The sequence below is a fragment of the Cynocephalus volans genome, chromosome 1 (genome assembly GCF_027409185.1).
Source record: "Cynocephalus volans isolate mCynVol1 chromosome 1, mCynVol1.pri, whole genome shotgun sequence".
Taxonomy (NCBI): Eukaryota; Metazoa; Chordata; class Mammalia; order Dermoptera; family Cynocephalidae; genus Cynocephalus; species Cynocephalus volans.
This window is the reverse complement of record NC_084460.1, coordinates 80341990-80359511: the sequence shown is the minus strand read 5'-3', so window position 1 is coordinate 80359511 and position 17522 is coordinate 80341990. Positions and strand designations below refer to the sequence as shown.

Below are 17522 nucleotides of genomic sequence, written 5' to 3'. Positions count from 1 at the left end.
GTGGCCACCACTCCTAGAAGCTTATGCATAAAACTAAATCCTTTATTTATTTGGCTGCTGCTAGTGAATCTATGGCTGCTCTCTTTTCCTTTTTTTAATGGATGATTGGACTACATTCTGCCACCTTCATATCCATAAGCATATTTAAGTTTTGAATTAATTAAAAATCATCTTTTCCTATAATTATTGTAGTTGGCATTTCTCTTTCATTGAAAAGGAAAAAACAGCCTTTATTAGTTTTTTTGGCCACCTAGCCCTAAAAGGTTAATGATTTTGGTAACCTTATCCTCATTTCTCCAGTCTCAGCCCATGTGCTTTTCAGTGGTTGACTCCATTTTCAGATGCAGAAGTTGGCCCTAATTGGTCTAAACCAATCAGCATGCCCCATCCTTTTGGCCATAGTCATAGGTTCAAGATGGGCATGTTTGCAAGTAAGATCTGATGAGACATGAGGTAATGTTTGCAGGGACTTCTGGGAAAGAGAAACTTTCTGTGTCTAGTTCCTGTGGATTTGATACTATGAGAGTGTGAGGTCTGGAGCTACAGTTTTGTGATCAACAGGATGAACCTGCAGCGGCCATGACCACAACCTGAAATATGAGATCGAAGAATGGAGCTAAACCTCAGAAACCAGAACACACAAATCCTGGTGGTCATTTTCTGTCTGAATCATGCTGTACCTAAAGATATCATTACCCAAAGACTCCCACATGGAAGTCATCCTTCATTTTAACCTAAAAATTTCTTGGTGCATATTCTTCAGATGTTTCAAGCAAAAAATAGCAGTATGTATTATTTTTATCATCAGAAAAAGGTTAACCGTAAATCATACACACACGCATAAATATATAATACACACATATCCATGTATGAGGGCACTTCAAAAAGCTCATGGCAGATTCGTATTATCTTTCAATTCTATTTTTCCACAAACATTTTGAAGTCCTCATATACCCATATATGCAGGATTTCATATGGTTTTTTACCTGTATACAGTGCTCACTGTTTTCTATTCATAAAAAGTTTAAATTAGAACCGTATAAGCATCATTATACCCTCCTTACAGGTTTCTTTCTAGATAGTAAAGGTCTATGAAACACATACACACTGGTTAATAATATGCTTCATTTTCTTATCATATCTTCTCCCCACAGACTTTTTCATTGCAGTATGTATAGAGGCTTAGATTTCATGTTTTAACAGCATAAAAATATCCACTAACAGCAAGTCTTTATAAATAGAGGGTCTTGAAGGGTCTTAGATCCATAATTTCTTTGCGTTAGTTTAAAAATTTATTATTATTTTTAACTGACACATAATAATTGTACATATTTATGGGGTACACTGTGCTTTTTGTTATTAAAAAACTAGCTGATTTTATTATTATTATCAATACCAAACAAATCTTTAAATCAATTAAAATTTAATTAAGCATAAAGTTACTTTCACATTTGTCTGCAACCATAGTAAATACAGTTCTTGGCATAAAGACATAGCAATTGGAGTTTAAAACATCCCCAACTGCAAGATTACCTATATAAAATTCCCGTTATTGTTTATGTAATAGTGGATTAGTTAATCAAATTAAAATAATTATACAATCCAGGATAAAATAAAATGGAAATAATTTACTCATAATATTCATATTTAAATCATCTTTATTTACAAAATACTATCCTGAGAATTATAGTTCCATTAAGCTTCAATTTGAGCAAAAAAAGTAGTTACTTAAACTGAAAATGAGGGCTAAGTCAAAACTATTTATGAAGAGAGACCAAAAATATCCTCAGGTTTCTTGCCGTGGTTCGGGATTTCAGGAACAGGCTCATTTGAGCGCGGCATCGACCCTGAAGGGAACTCACCCCTACCTTCAGAATGTGGGGGTGGAGGTTAAAATCCAGCTCTTAGAGGAACATAAGGAGGAAAACCCCTCAGTGAATAGACATTTCTCATTGCAAATGGGTGGTGGCTGGACAGGGAAACCCCTTGGGAGAAAATAATTTTGAGGAGCTCCATACATGCTTCCTGGAGGGGTTGAGGCAAAGGAGGTTCTCTTCTCATGAATGGACCCCTTATATCCACTGGAAACAATGGACCTCTGATTGCAGGAAAAGGTGGAGGAACAAAGCCAGGGCCAGTTGCTTCACTTTCAGCAGGTACAGATGAATTAGGCACATTTACATTACCAAGATCATCTTTGGTGTCATTTCTACTGGATTCCATTTGTGAAGACTTTGGCCCATCCACTTTATCCAAAGGCCGCATATTAAAATTTCTGAGTTCTGCTGGTCCAGATGGTCTACCAGAATTAGAATCAAATCTGTCTTGCCTTTGAGGAAGAAGAGCTGGATCAGAATATGGTTGGCCTGGTGGACGGATCATCCTCCAGTGCTGTTCCCATGGAGGTGACAGGAACCCAGAAGGTGCTCCATGAGAATTGGTTAACCTATCACAGCCTGGTTCTCCTCTTTCATTGGTCATCTGATGGTCCAGAGTATTCTCTGGGCCTCTTGAGCCTCTTCCTCCTCCTCGCCCTGGAGTCAAAGGTGAGAGTGTGAGTGGAGAGAGAAAAGCTCTCGTTTCAGATAAAGGTCGACCCAATGGTGAGGGACCATATGGGGAATGCTCTCCACCAAATGCTGTATTTGGAACATCAAGTGCATAGGGATCTTTTTTGAAAAGTTCAAATTTAAACTCTTTTTCCATTAATTTTTGTCTCTTATAAACATTTTCTTTCCTTAAATCACTGAGGTATCTTTCAGCAGTCTCAGCTGCCAACCAATTATCATGCGCTTCTTTCTCATAGGAAGTCATCTGCCCCCGATAAGAACAAATGGTTCTCTCCAATTCTTCTTCAACATCTCTGGCTCACCTTCTATAGGTCTCCAGTTCTTCAGCTGCATGGCTGATCTTTTCTTCTACTTTGGAAAGTTTCTCCTCCTTCTCCAACCGGTAATTTTCCTCTACTATTAATTGCCTGTGGAGTTTCATTCCATTTTCTTGATACAGTTCAGTCATCACTTTAAGTTTCTGCTGAAGCTTCTGATTTTCACTTTCCAACCGTGTGTTTTCTGACTGTAAAGATGCTTGTTCAGTCTGGAGATTTTTAATATGCTCTGTAAGCTCTTCCTTTGTTTTATCTACTTCAGATAACTGAGTGTACATTTGATTTCTTTCTCCTTCTAGGGTTTTTAAAGAAGCATTTAACTTAGCAGCGTCAATCAGTTTCTTCAAAGCTCCTTTTGGCAGATCATCTAAGCCAGCATCATTTTGTGATTCACTCTTCAATTCCAATTCCAAGTCATCATCCATTACGTCTTCTCCAAGCACAGCAGCCCAGTCTTTCATCTTGAGCAAGCGTTCAGTCAGAGACTTGATGTGATTTTCTTTATCACTTAGAGCTTGTTCTGCATGTTCTTTGGAATCTTCAAATGTTATTTTCTCTTTATTAAGTTCACTCACTTGTTCTTTCAATACATCAGCTTCTTGTAAAAGCTGTTTCTGGCTTTCCTGAAGTTGGGAATTTTCATTCAAGGCATCTTTTATTGCCACCTTCAGACGTTCTTCATTCATTTGAAATATTTTGGAGATTATTTTGGCTTCAGCTACTTGTGACTTGATGGATTTTGATTCATCTTCTAGGGGCTGTATCCTTTTTGAAATATCTGCCATCAATTCATCTTGCTCAGAATGTTTATATTTCTGTTCTTTTAATTTTTTTGCTAGAAAGACTATTTCATCCTCAGGTTTAGATTTGGACCTGTTCAGCTTTTCATAGGTTGCCTCCAAACTTTGTGCTTCTGTTGACTCCTTCTCAAATCTGGCATCCTTCAAAGCTGACTCTAAGCCTTCATACTCCTCTTGAACAATGCTAAATTTTTCAAGTAGTTTACATTTTTCTTCAATCAGTCCAGAAAGCTTTTCAGCAAGCTTTTTCTCTCTTCCTACATAAAGCCAGCTTCTAAACAACTGAACACGTCTCCACAAAAAGAAGAGACTAAAAATCCAGTAATAGCCGCACGTATCACCTATTCCCACGGAGAACCAGGGCCCAGTCTCAGGTCTTCAGACAATGTTGCCACAGTCCTGTGCAGCTTTTCCAGGACCAGATCTAAGTACAGCTGAGGGGCAGCCCTGGGCACCTCCATGGCGCTGAGGCTGATCTGGCTGTGGCTGCAGTAGCCACGGCTTGGCCAGGCCACAACCAGCAGCTGAGACAGCTCTGCGTTCTGTGGAGAATGCAAACCGGCCCCGGCGACAGTAGCAGACCACGGCGCAGCTGGTTGTGCGGGGAGCCGGGGAGCACTGGCGCCCACCGGCCTCAGGTGACTCCCACGTGCACCCTGGTAATCAGGGCCCTTTGTTACATGTCACTTCCGCACTGCGGATCCGAGCCTGCCCCGCAGGAGCCTGTGATACACGCTGTCCTTGCCACCGCCCACCTCAGCTTGGTTTCTGGCGGGCCACCGCTGTATTTGAATACGTTTATAATGTGTGATGATCTAATGTGGGTAAGTAGCATACTCATCACTCAAATATTGTCATTTCTTTGTGTTGGGAAAATTCAAAATCCTCTCCTTTAGCTATTTGAAATTATATAATAAATTGGTGCTAACTATAGTCACTTTACAAAGCTGTAGATCACTAGAAGTTATTCCTCCTATCTAGCTATAATTCTGTATCTGTAACCTCTGCCTTTCCCCTTCTCCCCCTACCCTTCCCGGCCTCTAGTAACTACTATTCTGCTCTCTACTTCTATGAGATCAACTTTTCTTTGGGCAATTTTTTAAAGGAAATTTTGTGATTTTAATTTCTTTCAGAAAAGTATCCTTACTTAGATATCTGCCAAGGAATGAAAGTGTTTTCTTTGAAACTAACTTTGCCAAGATAGCCATAGAACATGGCAATGGGAAGAGGCATGAGATACTCTGGGCTTCACCTGGCCCAACTCTCTCTTTATAGGGAATGAAACAAAGGTCTACAGTAAGTACTTGTCCAGGGGTGTTTAGCTATTTAGTGGCAGAAGAGTGCTGTATTTTGGGATCTGCTGAATGTCAGTGAAGTGCTCTTTGTTTAAAAAACTTTATTGAGGAATATTTTATATATCATGTAATCCACCCATTTCAGGTATGCGATTCAATGATTTCTAGTAAGTTTATCAAGTTGTGCAGCCATCACCACAAATCAGTTTTAGAACATTTTCACCACACCAATAAGATCTCCTGTACCCATTTATTCTTTTCTTAAAATTTTTATTGGTTATGAATATTGGGATACAAAGCTGATTGTCACCATTCATGCCCAAGCTGTGGTGGCCAGATTCATACTGGCCACATGCCCGTTACATTTATTGTATCACATTTATTGACTTTCATATGTTGAACCATCCTTGTATCCCTGGGGTGAATCCTACTTCATCATGGTGTGTAATTTTTTTCATGTGTTGCTGTATTCTGATTGCTAATATTTTGAGGATTTTTGCATCTGTGTTCATCAAGGATATTGGCCTGTAATTTTCTTTTTTTGTTGTGTCTTTATCTGGTTTTGACATCAGAGTTATGTTGGCCTCGTAGAATCAGTTTGGGAGAATGGCTTCTCTTTCAATTTTTTGGAATAGTTTGAGGAGAATTGGTATTAATTCCTCTTTAAAAGTTTGATAGAATTTAACTGTAAAGCCATCTAGACCTGGGCTTTTCATTGTTGGAAGATTGCCAGTTACTTCAATCTTGTTGCTTGTTATTGATCTGTTCAGGTTTTCTGTCTCTTCTTGGTTCAGTCTGGGTAGTTTGTATGTGCCCAGAAACTTATCCGTATCTTCCAGGTTTTCATATTTGTTGTCATACAGTTGTTTATAATAGTCTCTAATGATTCTTTGTATTTCTGTGGTATTGGTTGTAAAGTCTCCCTTTTCATTTCTGATTTTTGTTATTTGGGTCTTCTCTCTGTTTTTTTTTTGTTGTTGTTGTTAACCTATTGAAAACCTATTTTTTATCTTCTCAAAAAAACAACTTTTTTGTTGATCTTTTCTATCATTTTGGGGGGTCTTTATTTCATTTAGTTCTTCTCTGATCTTAATTACTTCTTTCTGTCTGCTACCTTTAGGATTGGATAGTTGTTGTTTTCGTTGTTGTTTTTCAAGTTCTTTGAAGCGTAGTGTTAGGTTGTTTGTTTGAAGTCTTTCCATTTTTTTGATGTAAACATTTATTGCAATAAATTTCCCTCTCAGTACTGCTTTTACAGTATTTTCATTAGTTTCAAGAAATTTTTTGATTTCCTGTTTAATTTCTTCTTGGACCCATAGGTCATTCAAGAGCTTATTGTTTAGTTTCCATGTATTTGTATAGTTTCCAGGGTTTTGCTCATTTTTAATTTCCAGTTTTAGTCCATTGTGGTCTGAAAAGATACTTGGAATTATTTCAGTTTTTAAAAATTTGCTGAGACTAGATTTGTGACCTAATATGTGGTCTATCCTAGAGAATGTTCCATGTGCTGATGAGAAGAAAATGTATTCTTTAGTTATTGGGTGAAATGTTCTGTATATATCTGCCAGGTCCAGTTGGTCTAAGGTGTAGTTTAAATCCTATGTCTCTTTGTTGATTTGTTGCCTGGAAGATCTGTCCCATACTGAGAGAGTAATATTCAGCTCACCCACTATTAACATATTAGGGCCTATTTCTTTCTTTAGGTCTAAGAGTGTTTGCATTATATCTCTGGGTGCTCCAGTACTGGGTGCATACATATTTGCGACTGTTATGTCTTCTAGCTGGATAGATCCTTTTATCATTATATAGTGGCCTTCTTTGTCTCTTTTTATGTTTTTTGGTTTGAAGTCTATTTTATCTGGTATAAGAATAGCTACTCCTGCTTGTTTTGGGTTTCCATTTGCATGCTGTATTTTTTTCATCCCTTCACTTTTAGTCTGTGTGTGTCTCTACAGGTGAGGTGGGTCTCTTGATGACAGCATATACTTGGGTCTAGCTTTTTAATCTAATCAGTCAGTCTGTGTCTTTTGAATGGGGAGCTCAATCCATTCACATTTAGGGTAGTTATGGACAGGTATTGTTTAATTCCTGTCATTTAATTGCTTTTCATTTAGATTTTTAAATACCTTTTGATCATTACTTCCCCTTTTATTTCTCTTTTTCAATGTTAGTTGGAAATTTGAGGTGTCATGATTTAACTTCTTTCTCTTTCTCACTGGCATTTTTGTTTTAATGGTGGGTTTTGGTCTGTCTTATGTGTCCTTGATAGTCATTATCATTATTCAGATTCTAGATGAAGGACTCCCTTGAGAATTTCTTGCAGGGCTAGTTGTGTGGTGGTGAACTCCCACAATTTTTGTTCATCTGGGAAATACACTATTTCTCCCTCATTTCTGAAGGAGAGCCTTATTGGGTAAAGAATTATTGGCTGGTAATATTTTTCTTTTAGTATTTTGAATATATCATTCTACTTTCTTCTGACCTGTAGGGTTTCAGTTGAGAAGTCTGCTATTAGTCTGATGGGGATTCCCTTATAGGTGACTTGATGCTTTTCTCTTGCTGCTTTTAGAATTCTCTCTTTGTCTTTGAGCCTTGCAAATTTGACTATAATGTGTGTAAGAGAGGATCTTTTTGGATTGAAACTGTTTGGGGACCTTTGAGCTTCCTGGACCTGAAGTTTGGCATCTATCCCTACACCTGGGAAGTTTTCTGTTATTATTCCCTTGAATACGTTTTCAACACCTTTTCTTTTCTCCTCTTCTGGAATACCTACAATTAAGATGTTAGAGCGCTTGAGGTTTTCTTCTATCTCTCTTAGGTTTTCTTCATTATTTTTAATTCTTTTTTCCTTTTTCTTGTCTGCCTGGGTTATTTCAAAAAGACCATCTTCAAGATCTGAAATTCTTTCTTCTGCTTGCTGTAGCCTGCTGCTCAAGCTCTCTGTTGTGCTTTTTATTTCACTGAGTGGGTCTTTCATTTCTAGGAGTTCTGCTACACTCTTTTTTAAGGTATTAATCTCTTTTTAAATTTCCTCTTTCATATCCTCGATATTTTTTCTTGTTTCCTTGTGTTGTCTAATTGAGTCTTCTTTTATCTCTGAATTTTCTTAAGATCATTGCTCTGAATTGCTTTTTAGACATTTCAAGGATTCTCTGTTCTGTGGAGTCTAGAATTTGAGCATTACTGTATTCCTTTGGTCATGTCATATCTTCTTGTTTGTTTGTAGTTCTAGTATTTTTTCCTTGATGTTTGGTCATCTGATAGAGGACTTGCTTCTTCTGTTACAATGGGGTTGGCTATGAGGATACAGATTTCCTCCTCTATTTGCAGGGTCTACTGGTGATTTTTATTATATGAATGTATTTGAGTGAGTGGCAGGTTGCCTGTAGGGTGGCCCTGGCCACTACTGTGGTGGTGAACTGACCTTGTGGTGACAGTAGGTGTGGTGGTGGCTATATTACACCACGTTAGCTCCTGTTCCAGCTTTCTCTGGCTGTAGACTGAGCCTCTGGTGCCACACGAGTCTCAGCTCACCTTGGTGGCTGCTGGGCTGTGGGTGCTTCCCTTTTCTTTGGGGCCTTAGACTGAGCCCCCAGTGCCATGTGGGTCTCGGCTCACCTCAGCAGCTGCTGGGCTGTCCCCATTTATTCTTAGTCACTGTTAACCACGCCCTGCCCAAGGACACCCCTAATCAATTATTTGTCTCTATAGATTTGTTTTTCATTTGATCATCTTTCTACTACAACATGCTGTCTGATAAAAATATTCCTGTCTTCTATATTTTCATGAATATGATAAACATGAACTTTAATATCATTTCTGGATTATAGCAATTTCACCAACACATTGTATTTATCTCTTGAAACTGCCTTACAAATGAAAATACATCTTCATTCTTGACTAAATTCTCATCAATGAGGTATGAGAAACTATTTTCTTACCCCCATTTTTACTAGGATATTCCTAACTGATATAACACCCAATTAAATAAATGTTTATTAGTAAGATATAAAAAATGATTTCATTTCTTAGGATTCATTATTTCTAATGAAATCTTATCTCTTTTCTAAATAAAATCAGTGTATGTTTTCTTTTCAGTTAGTTTATTGCCTTTAATTTACTAGAAAAACAAAAAGAATGGATAATACATGGAAATAAACTTGGATACACATAATATTTGACTTAAAATGTCATTTTTAGAGATAAGACAAGAGATTTAGTTTCTATTAGACCAGAGAATGAAAAACCTATCTAATAATCTCCAGAGCAACAGCACACTTAAATTCAGAATTCCCACAGGATTCTTGTATCCTGTGATAGTTGTGCTCATTAACTCAGAGCCAAAAAGTATGAATCAAAAATGTAAGAATACACATTTCCATATTAAGAAATAAAAGTTTAAATGAAATGATTTATTCATTTCAGAAGCTTATATTTTGGTCATAAGATCAATGTAAAATGAGGTTTTGTGATGAAACTTGATTAATTTTCATCAAAATGGTTCACTGTTTGAAATATGTGTCATTTGAATAAAACATTAAAATTTATTAAAGATATTTGAAAATATAAAATTTTGTTTTCATTCTATTTGACTATAAAGTTGGCTTTAGGGGGCTCCTATTATTCCTTCAACTGAAATCAAATTCTCTCCTCCACTTCTCTAAATTGCTAACACTATGAAATAACAGATTCTATTTATCCGTGAAATCAGGTAATTTTAGAACTGTAAGGAGCCAAACAGATTATATGTCTCTTGATACTCGAAGTATGGTCCACGGACCAGCAGCCTCAGAATCATCTGAGAGCTTTTAGTAAGTACTGAATCTCTGGGCTCACCATAGACCTACACAATCAGAATCTGCACTTGCACAGAACAAAAAAAAATTAATTTTGATGAAGTCTAACTTACCAAATTTCATTTTATGGATCGTGCTTTTTGTGTCAAGCTTAATAACTCTTTCCTAGCCTTATATCTCAAAGATTTTCTTTTACATTATTAAGTAAAAGCTTTACAGTTTTATATTTTACATTTAAGTCTGTGGTTCATTTTGAGTTAATTTTTGAATAATGTGTGAGACAGCTCTAGGTTAATTTTTTTGCCTACAGATGTCCAATTGCTCCAGCACAGTTTGCTGAAAAGGCTACCTTTCCTCCATTGAATGGTTTTTGCATTTCTTTAAAAAATCAGTTGGGCATATTCTCGATTCTATCTTTGGGTTCTCTGTTCTGTTCCGTTGGCTATGTCTCTATCCCTCCACCAACAACACAGTCTTGATGCTTATAGCTATATTGAAATTGCATTTATTTTTTTCCAAAATAATTTTAGCTATTCTAGTTCATTTGTCTTTTTTAAAAATAAATTTTGTAATAATCTTGTCTGTATCTGAAAAAAATCTTGCTAGGATTTTGATAGGAATTACATTAAATTTGTATGTCAATTTGGAGAGAATTGACATTTTTACTATGTTTAGTCTTCCAGTTCATGAAGATGTCTCTTTATTTCTTTAGATCTTTGATTTTTGTAAGTGTCGTGTAGTTTTCAGCATATAAGTCCTGTACATGTTTTGTAAGATTTACACATATTTAACTTTTTGGGGTAATCATAAATGCTATTGTATTCTCAATTTTGATTTCCATGTGTTCACTGCTAGTATATAGAAATTCAAATAATTTTGTATTTTTATCTTGTATCCTGCAACCTTACTTAGCTCAATTATTAGTTCTAGGAGGATTTTTTTTTGTAGATTCCTTGGAATTTTCTAAATAGATTTTCTAAATAGATCAATCATGTCATCTGTAAGTAGACACGTTTTTATTCTTCCTTCATCTGTATAAGTTTTGTTTCCTTTTCTTATTTCTCTGGCTAGAACTTCCAGCACTATGTTGAATAAAAATGGTGAGAAGTGACATTCTTGCCTTGGTCCTGATCTTCGGAGGAAAGTGGTCTTTTCCTATTAAATAAAATGTTAGCTGTAGGGTTTTTATAGATGGTCTTTATCAAAGTGAGAAAGTTTCCCTCTATTCCTACTTTCCTGAGTTTTTTTTTTTAAATCATGAGTGAATGTTGAATTTTGTCAAATACATTTTCTGCATCAATTAATGTGATCATATCATTTTTCTTTTGTAGCCTATTAATATGATGAATCTTACCAATCAATTTTTAAATATTGAACCAATCTTGAATTTCTGGAATAAACCTCACTTGGTTATGGTGTATAATTACTATTACAGATTGCTGAATTCCATTTGCTAATACTTGTTAAGGATATTTGCATCTATATTCATGAGTGATATCAACTTGTAGTTTTATTTATTTATTTATTTATTTACTTTGCACTGTCTTTGTATAGCTTCAGTATTAAGGTAAAATTATGTTTATAAAATGAGTCAGGAAGTGTTTTCTCCTCTTCTATTTCCTGTAAAAGATTATGTATGATTTATATTTATTCTTCCTTAAGTGTTTGATATAGTTTTCTGCAGTGAAGTCATATTGGCCTGGGGAGTTTTTAAATTATGAGTTCAATTACTTAATAGTTATAAGGCTATTCAAATTATCTATTTCATATTTGGTGCATTGTGGTACTATGTGTTTTTCATGGATTTGGTTTATTTTATCTAAGTTGTCAATTATATGTGTAAAGTTGTTTATGGTATTCCTTTATTAGCCTTTCAATGTCTTCAGAGTCTGCAGTATATCCCATTTCATTTCTAGCACTGGTAATATGTGTTTTCTCTTTTTTTCTTTGCCTGTGTTGCTAGAGGTTTGTCAATTTTATTGATCTGTTCATGTAACCAACTCTGTTTCATTGATTTTCTCTATTGTTTTCCTATTTTCTATTTCATTGATTTCTGCTCTTTTCTATTTCCTCCTTTATGTTTGCTTTCAGTTTATTTTGCTTTTTTTTTCCAAATTATTGAGGTGGGAGCTTAGATTATTCATTTGAGACTACTTTTTAGTCCTTTAAATATCTCTCTCAGAATCCTTTAGCACAAATTTTAATATGTTGCATTTTCATTTTCACTCAGTTCAATATATTTTTAAAATTTCCTTCAAGACTTCCTCTTTGACTCACGGATTATTTAGAAATGTTTTATCTGATTTCTGAAAGTTTGGAGATTTTCCTGTTATCTCTCTGCTATTTATTTCTACCTTGATTCCATTGTGGATAGAGAACATACTCTATATAATTTTATTTCTTTTAAAGTTATTGAAATTTGTGCTATGGCTTGGATAACGTCTATGTTGGTATATAATTCATGGGCACTTGAAAATAATGTGCATTCTTCTATTGTTGGATGGAGTTTTCTATAAGTAAATGTTTCTCTCTATAGAATTTTCTTAAAAAGTTAATTAGATCCGATTGAGTAACGGTGTTCTTCTGTACTCTTGCTGACTTTCTATCTAGTTGTCTTATTAATTGTTGAAAGAGCGGTGTTGAATTTCTAACTGTAATTGTGCATTTGACTATTTCTCCTTTTAGATCTATTCATTTTGCTTTATATATTTTATAGCTCTGTTGTTTGCTGTATACACACTTAGGAGTTCTATGTCTTCTTGGTGGATTGATCCTTTTATGAATATGTAATAGTCTTCTCTCTCTCTCTAGTAGTTTCCTTTGCTCTGAAGTCTATTTTATCTGATATTAATATAGCCACTCTTGTTTTCCTTTGATTGATATTTGTGTGATATATTTTTTTCTATCCTTTTACTTTTAACCTGCCCATATTATATTTGAAGTGAGTTTCTTTTAGACAGTATATAGTTGAGTCATGTTTTTAATCCATTCTGCAGTCTCTGGCTTTGAATATGTTTATTTATACCATAAGAATAAAGTACTGCAGACGAATGTGCTACCTGTTACAGAAATAAATGTTGTAGAAATAGCATTAAATTATCTACCTCTTCCTAAGCTCCTTATCTCAGCTACTGGTACTAGACATTAGGACTAGAAACCTCAAAAACTTCGTGGATTCATCTTTCTTATTCGCATTCCAATAATAGCTCACATTTATGGAGTACTTCCTATGCGTGAGGCACTCCACTAATCATTTCTTGTGCAATAGTTCATTTAATCTTCATAATTTGCAGATGAGACAACTGAGGCTAAGAGAGGTAAGGTATGTGACTTCACCATTACCTCAAGAATTTTGCCTTCTGCAATATCAATGGCCCATCTCACACTTGTCATTTCTACAACCAGTACTGAAGTTTGGATCTTTTTCTTTGCATATATGATTTTAAAAACCTTCTAATGGCTCTCCTTGCCACCACACTCTCCTTCCTCAAATCCATCTTTCACAGGATCCTCAGTTATCTTCTTAGACCCTGAGTGGCAGAATGGAAGGGATTTGGAATCTGAGCTGAGTTTAGATCACAGTTCAAACTTTACCTTTCTATGTAACCTAGGCAAGTTAATTAGCCAATTCATACCTCAATTTACTTATCTGTAAAATATAAATAATTTTACCTCCCTCATGATTATGTTAAATTAGATTTCACATGTAAAGTGCCAAGCACAGTAACTGCACATTGTAGACACTCAATGTATCTTCATTTCCAACCTTTTCATAAATGTAGAAAAAACACCAGTACTTCCCCGTTGCTTACGGCATGCAATCAAGATTTGTCTTGGTGTTCAGGGCTTTCAGGCCTGGGTCTCACTTCTTTTTCTAGCCTCATTTCCCTCTAGTACACGATTTCTCCAAAATTCCATTTGCCTTTGCTCTCCCTTTCCCTCATCCTAAAATACATTTCTGCCACTTTCCTGCCTACTGAAATGATCTTTTAAACAGAAACCATTTTCCTAAATATCTTCTCTAAATACTCCCTTCACTTCCTAATATGAATAAATCCCTTCTCCCTCCTTGCTTCCAGAGGACACTGCAGGGCTCTGCCTGAATCAGGAGCTGAGGTGTTACATCTTATCTCACAGCACTGTGCCCTGAGGTAGCAGGAAGGCTAAGAGCAGAAGGTTTGAGACAGATAATCCTGATCTGGATTTGACTCTGTCATTTACAGACTTGTGTTACCTCCTCACGATTCAATTTTATCATCTATAGACTTGGGCTAATTAGTGTCCCTATTTTATAAAGTTAATGAGAATATTAAATAAGAAAGTGTATATAAAGTGTGTAACAAAAAGCCTGATACATGGCTCGTGTTCAGCAGGATCAATGAATATTTGTCATGATGAATATTGATCCTAAATCTGTTACTCAATTGTTGGACTTTTCATCATTAAAATGAAAAAGCTTAATCTATAGCCCTAAGGTCTGGGAGGATTAAATGTGAAATGTGTTAAAATACCCAGCACTTTCCATGCCACATATTAGGCACTTTATAAAGGCCCTTATTTTCTTGCCCCTATTTTCTCTTTCCCTTGAGCAGTTCATGTGTCTTTTTCTCTTATTTGACTTAATAATAATTTAAATAAAGATGACACGAGAAATATTTTGGGAGTTGAATATATGAAAATATAGTAACCAAATTATTTTACACATTGAATAAAATTTTTTAAAGTAAATGATTAAAAATCTGCTTTTATTTTTCTCACAAAGTTCTTGATTTCCCTGCTATTTTTTTTTCTTTTAAATCCCTCAATGTCTGTACTTTTAGAGTCCTGAAAGTCACCTAAATCACCTAAAGATCATCTATACGAGTTTAATTGAGATTAAAATTGTTAGTCAGTTGAACTATTCATAAGTTAGTGATTTAATTCTAGTTCCAGGGCAGAAAACCCATGACCTACTCCTGGCTAAAGCAGATTTCTTTTAAAGTAATAACACAGTACAGTGGAAAATGTACTTAACCAGTTATTAAGAAACCTGAGTCCTGGCACCAGTCCTACCACTACTACCTGTGTGACCCTGGGCAAGGAGTTTAACCTCTCTGGCTGTCAGTTTTCCCTTTATAAAATGAGAAATTACAACTCTGTGTTCTCTGCTAAGTGTTATGATCCCATGTGCTGTAATATGTCTTTCTTAAGTTGAATGATTCAGATACTCAACAGAATACCTCACCTTATTAGGAGAGAAATTTGCAGCAACTCTTTTTATATTATAATTTCACCCTGAATTCACCTAGCAGCTTATAGTGAAGAAATAAAAATGCTCAACATGCCCAAGGTCAGTAAGTCTGAATCAATTATCACGGCAGATTATTTGTGCTAATGTGTTTACGTGGCATGCTCTCTCCTTCTGGAGCATTTGTTAGGTTTAGAGACTGCTTTTCATTACCAAATAAAAAAGCTCCCAGCCACCTACACTCAGGAATACAGCAATAATGGATTATTATTATTTCTGACAGCATATGCTAATTCATAGTCTTTTAAATAGGAAGAAAGCAGAGACTGAAAAGAACAGCTTTATGTTATCTGAACCTATCATTCTTTGTCATGCAAACTTTCATGTACAATTAAGGCCCATAATATTTTATTTTTATAAAAAGAGTATGTTCTAATATGACCTTCTGATGCACTTGTAACTGTCATACTTTATTATATAGGCCTGTTAAAATATAAAAATAAATTTTGAACAGCAATATTTTTAAACATGATCTTATTTTTTATGCTTTCAAAACTTAAATATGGAATCTAAAAAGCATAGAGAAGGTCAATATTTACAGATTCATTCATTCACAGACACTTTTAGTTATTCATTTAACAAATATTTTTGAGATCCTGCCATATTTCAGGTACTGTGTATAGATGGTAGAGAACTCAAGATCAACAACGAAATATTCCCTTCCCTTGAGGAGATTACACTCTATGTGGATTTGATAGTAATGACCACATAGCCCAAGTCTCCAGAAGAAAATGTGCAGTTGTAGGACTTTGCAAAATAAGTTTATTTTCATATGTATTTTTGTACCCATTCACATAAAACATTGTGTTAGCTTCCTTGGGCTGCTATAAAGGATTACCACAAGCTTAGATGGCTTAAAACAACAGAAATTTGTTGTCTCATATTTCTGGAGGACAGAAGTCTGCAATTAAGTTGTCAGGAGGGTCCTGCTCCCTCTGAAGGCTCTAGGGGATGATCCTTTCTTGCCTCCTCCAGCTTCTGGTGGCTCCCAGCAAGCCCACACAGTAACTGCAGTCACTTGTCTACATCTTCACGTGGCCATCTTCCCTCCATCTGCATCTGTGTCCCAATTTCTCTCTTCTTGTAAGGACACCAATCATTGCATTGGGGCCCATCCTAATCCAGTATGACTTCATCTTAATTTGATTACACCTGCAAAAAGGCTATTCCCAAAGAAGGTCATATTCACAGGTTCTGGCTGGACATGAATTTTGGGGGACACTACTCAACTCAGGACATACATGAAGATAAACCAGTAGTAATAATCTTTTGTATTATCTCTTACTTCTTAAAATTAACGTTCATTTTCCCTTATGATTTTATTGCTTTTTACTTTTAATCTCTTTCTAAAATTGTTCTTGAACTTTTTGAATGATTTGCAAATCGCCAGCTACCTTGTGGTTTATGACTCAAGTTGTACGGTATTGTCTTTCTTTCCTTTTTTTTTTTTTTCTCCTGAGGCAGGACTCTATTTGAACTTAATGTTTACATTGACAGTTTGTTGGACTAAAATGTTTATAACAATTTTTCCTGTAAAATTAGTGGAGAAACTCAGACTTATCACAGAAAATGGCCACTTTGAGAGTGCTATAAATTTTTGTCTGACTAGGACCAGAGGATTATCTTAATAGCCTTTCCTTTTAGAAATTTAAAATTTTTATTTTTCCTATGCCATTCTCTACTCTTTTAAAACATGAATGGGAAATTAGCTATACTGCAATTGGGATTCTCATTCTAGCCAACCAAACCATTATGGCAAAACTTTGAGGCAGCGCCTTCCACCCAGCTTGTCTCCTCTCTCCTAACCTAGCAATAGAACAAACTCCCAACACAGCACAAACTCCCAATGTTGAACCCTAAGGCTAACTGCTCTAAGGCAGTACCCCACCCCTGCATCCTGGATGTCTTTCTAGTAATATTTGGTAGTCTCTGCCTCCCTTTTCCCCACCTAATAAACTTCCATGAGAGAAATCATATTATTAGCAGTTTATAAATATAAAAAATAAAAATTGAAATGCCCAGCCTCTATCCACTCCCAGGGAAAAAGAACTGTTTGCTGCGTAGCTTTTCAAACCTTTTCTCTATGCCTGTTATATATATGTGTGTGTTTGTGTGTCTGTGTATCTATTTTTACTTCTATACGTGCATAATTGTCTGGGTTGATTTCTGGTGGGTTTCTTTCTATAAGAAAACTGGATCATAATATATATATTGTTTTGCAGTTTGCTTTTATAATCTAAAATACATGGAAATTATTTTACCCTGGCAGAACTTATGGCTTTACCTCATCCATTCAAGGTAGTTTTCCAATACACAACTGTGTCACGATCTATTCAAAATTTTCTGAATGATGGACTTTTAGGCTGTTCCTAATTTGGGGACCTGCAAAAGTGCTGAAATAAATTTGTATGTGCCAATATTTGGTGGAACTGACTCTCAGAAGTAGGATTGCTGGTA

At 35.6% G+C, this 17522-nt stretch overlaps 1 protein-coding gene and 1 pseudogene across 1 annotated transcript in view; one reads left to right on the top strand and one right to left on the bottom strand.

Moving 5' to 3' along the window:
- GPR149 (G protein-coupled receptor 149) overlaps positions 1 to 17522 on the top strand; it is a 75010-nt gene that overhangs the window by 55336 nt on the left and 2152 nt on the right. The gene's annotated exons all lie outside the window — the stretch shown is intronic.
- Positions 1787 to 4148, bottom strand: LOC134385258 (melanoma inhibitory activity protein 2-like; annotated as a pseudogene).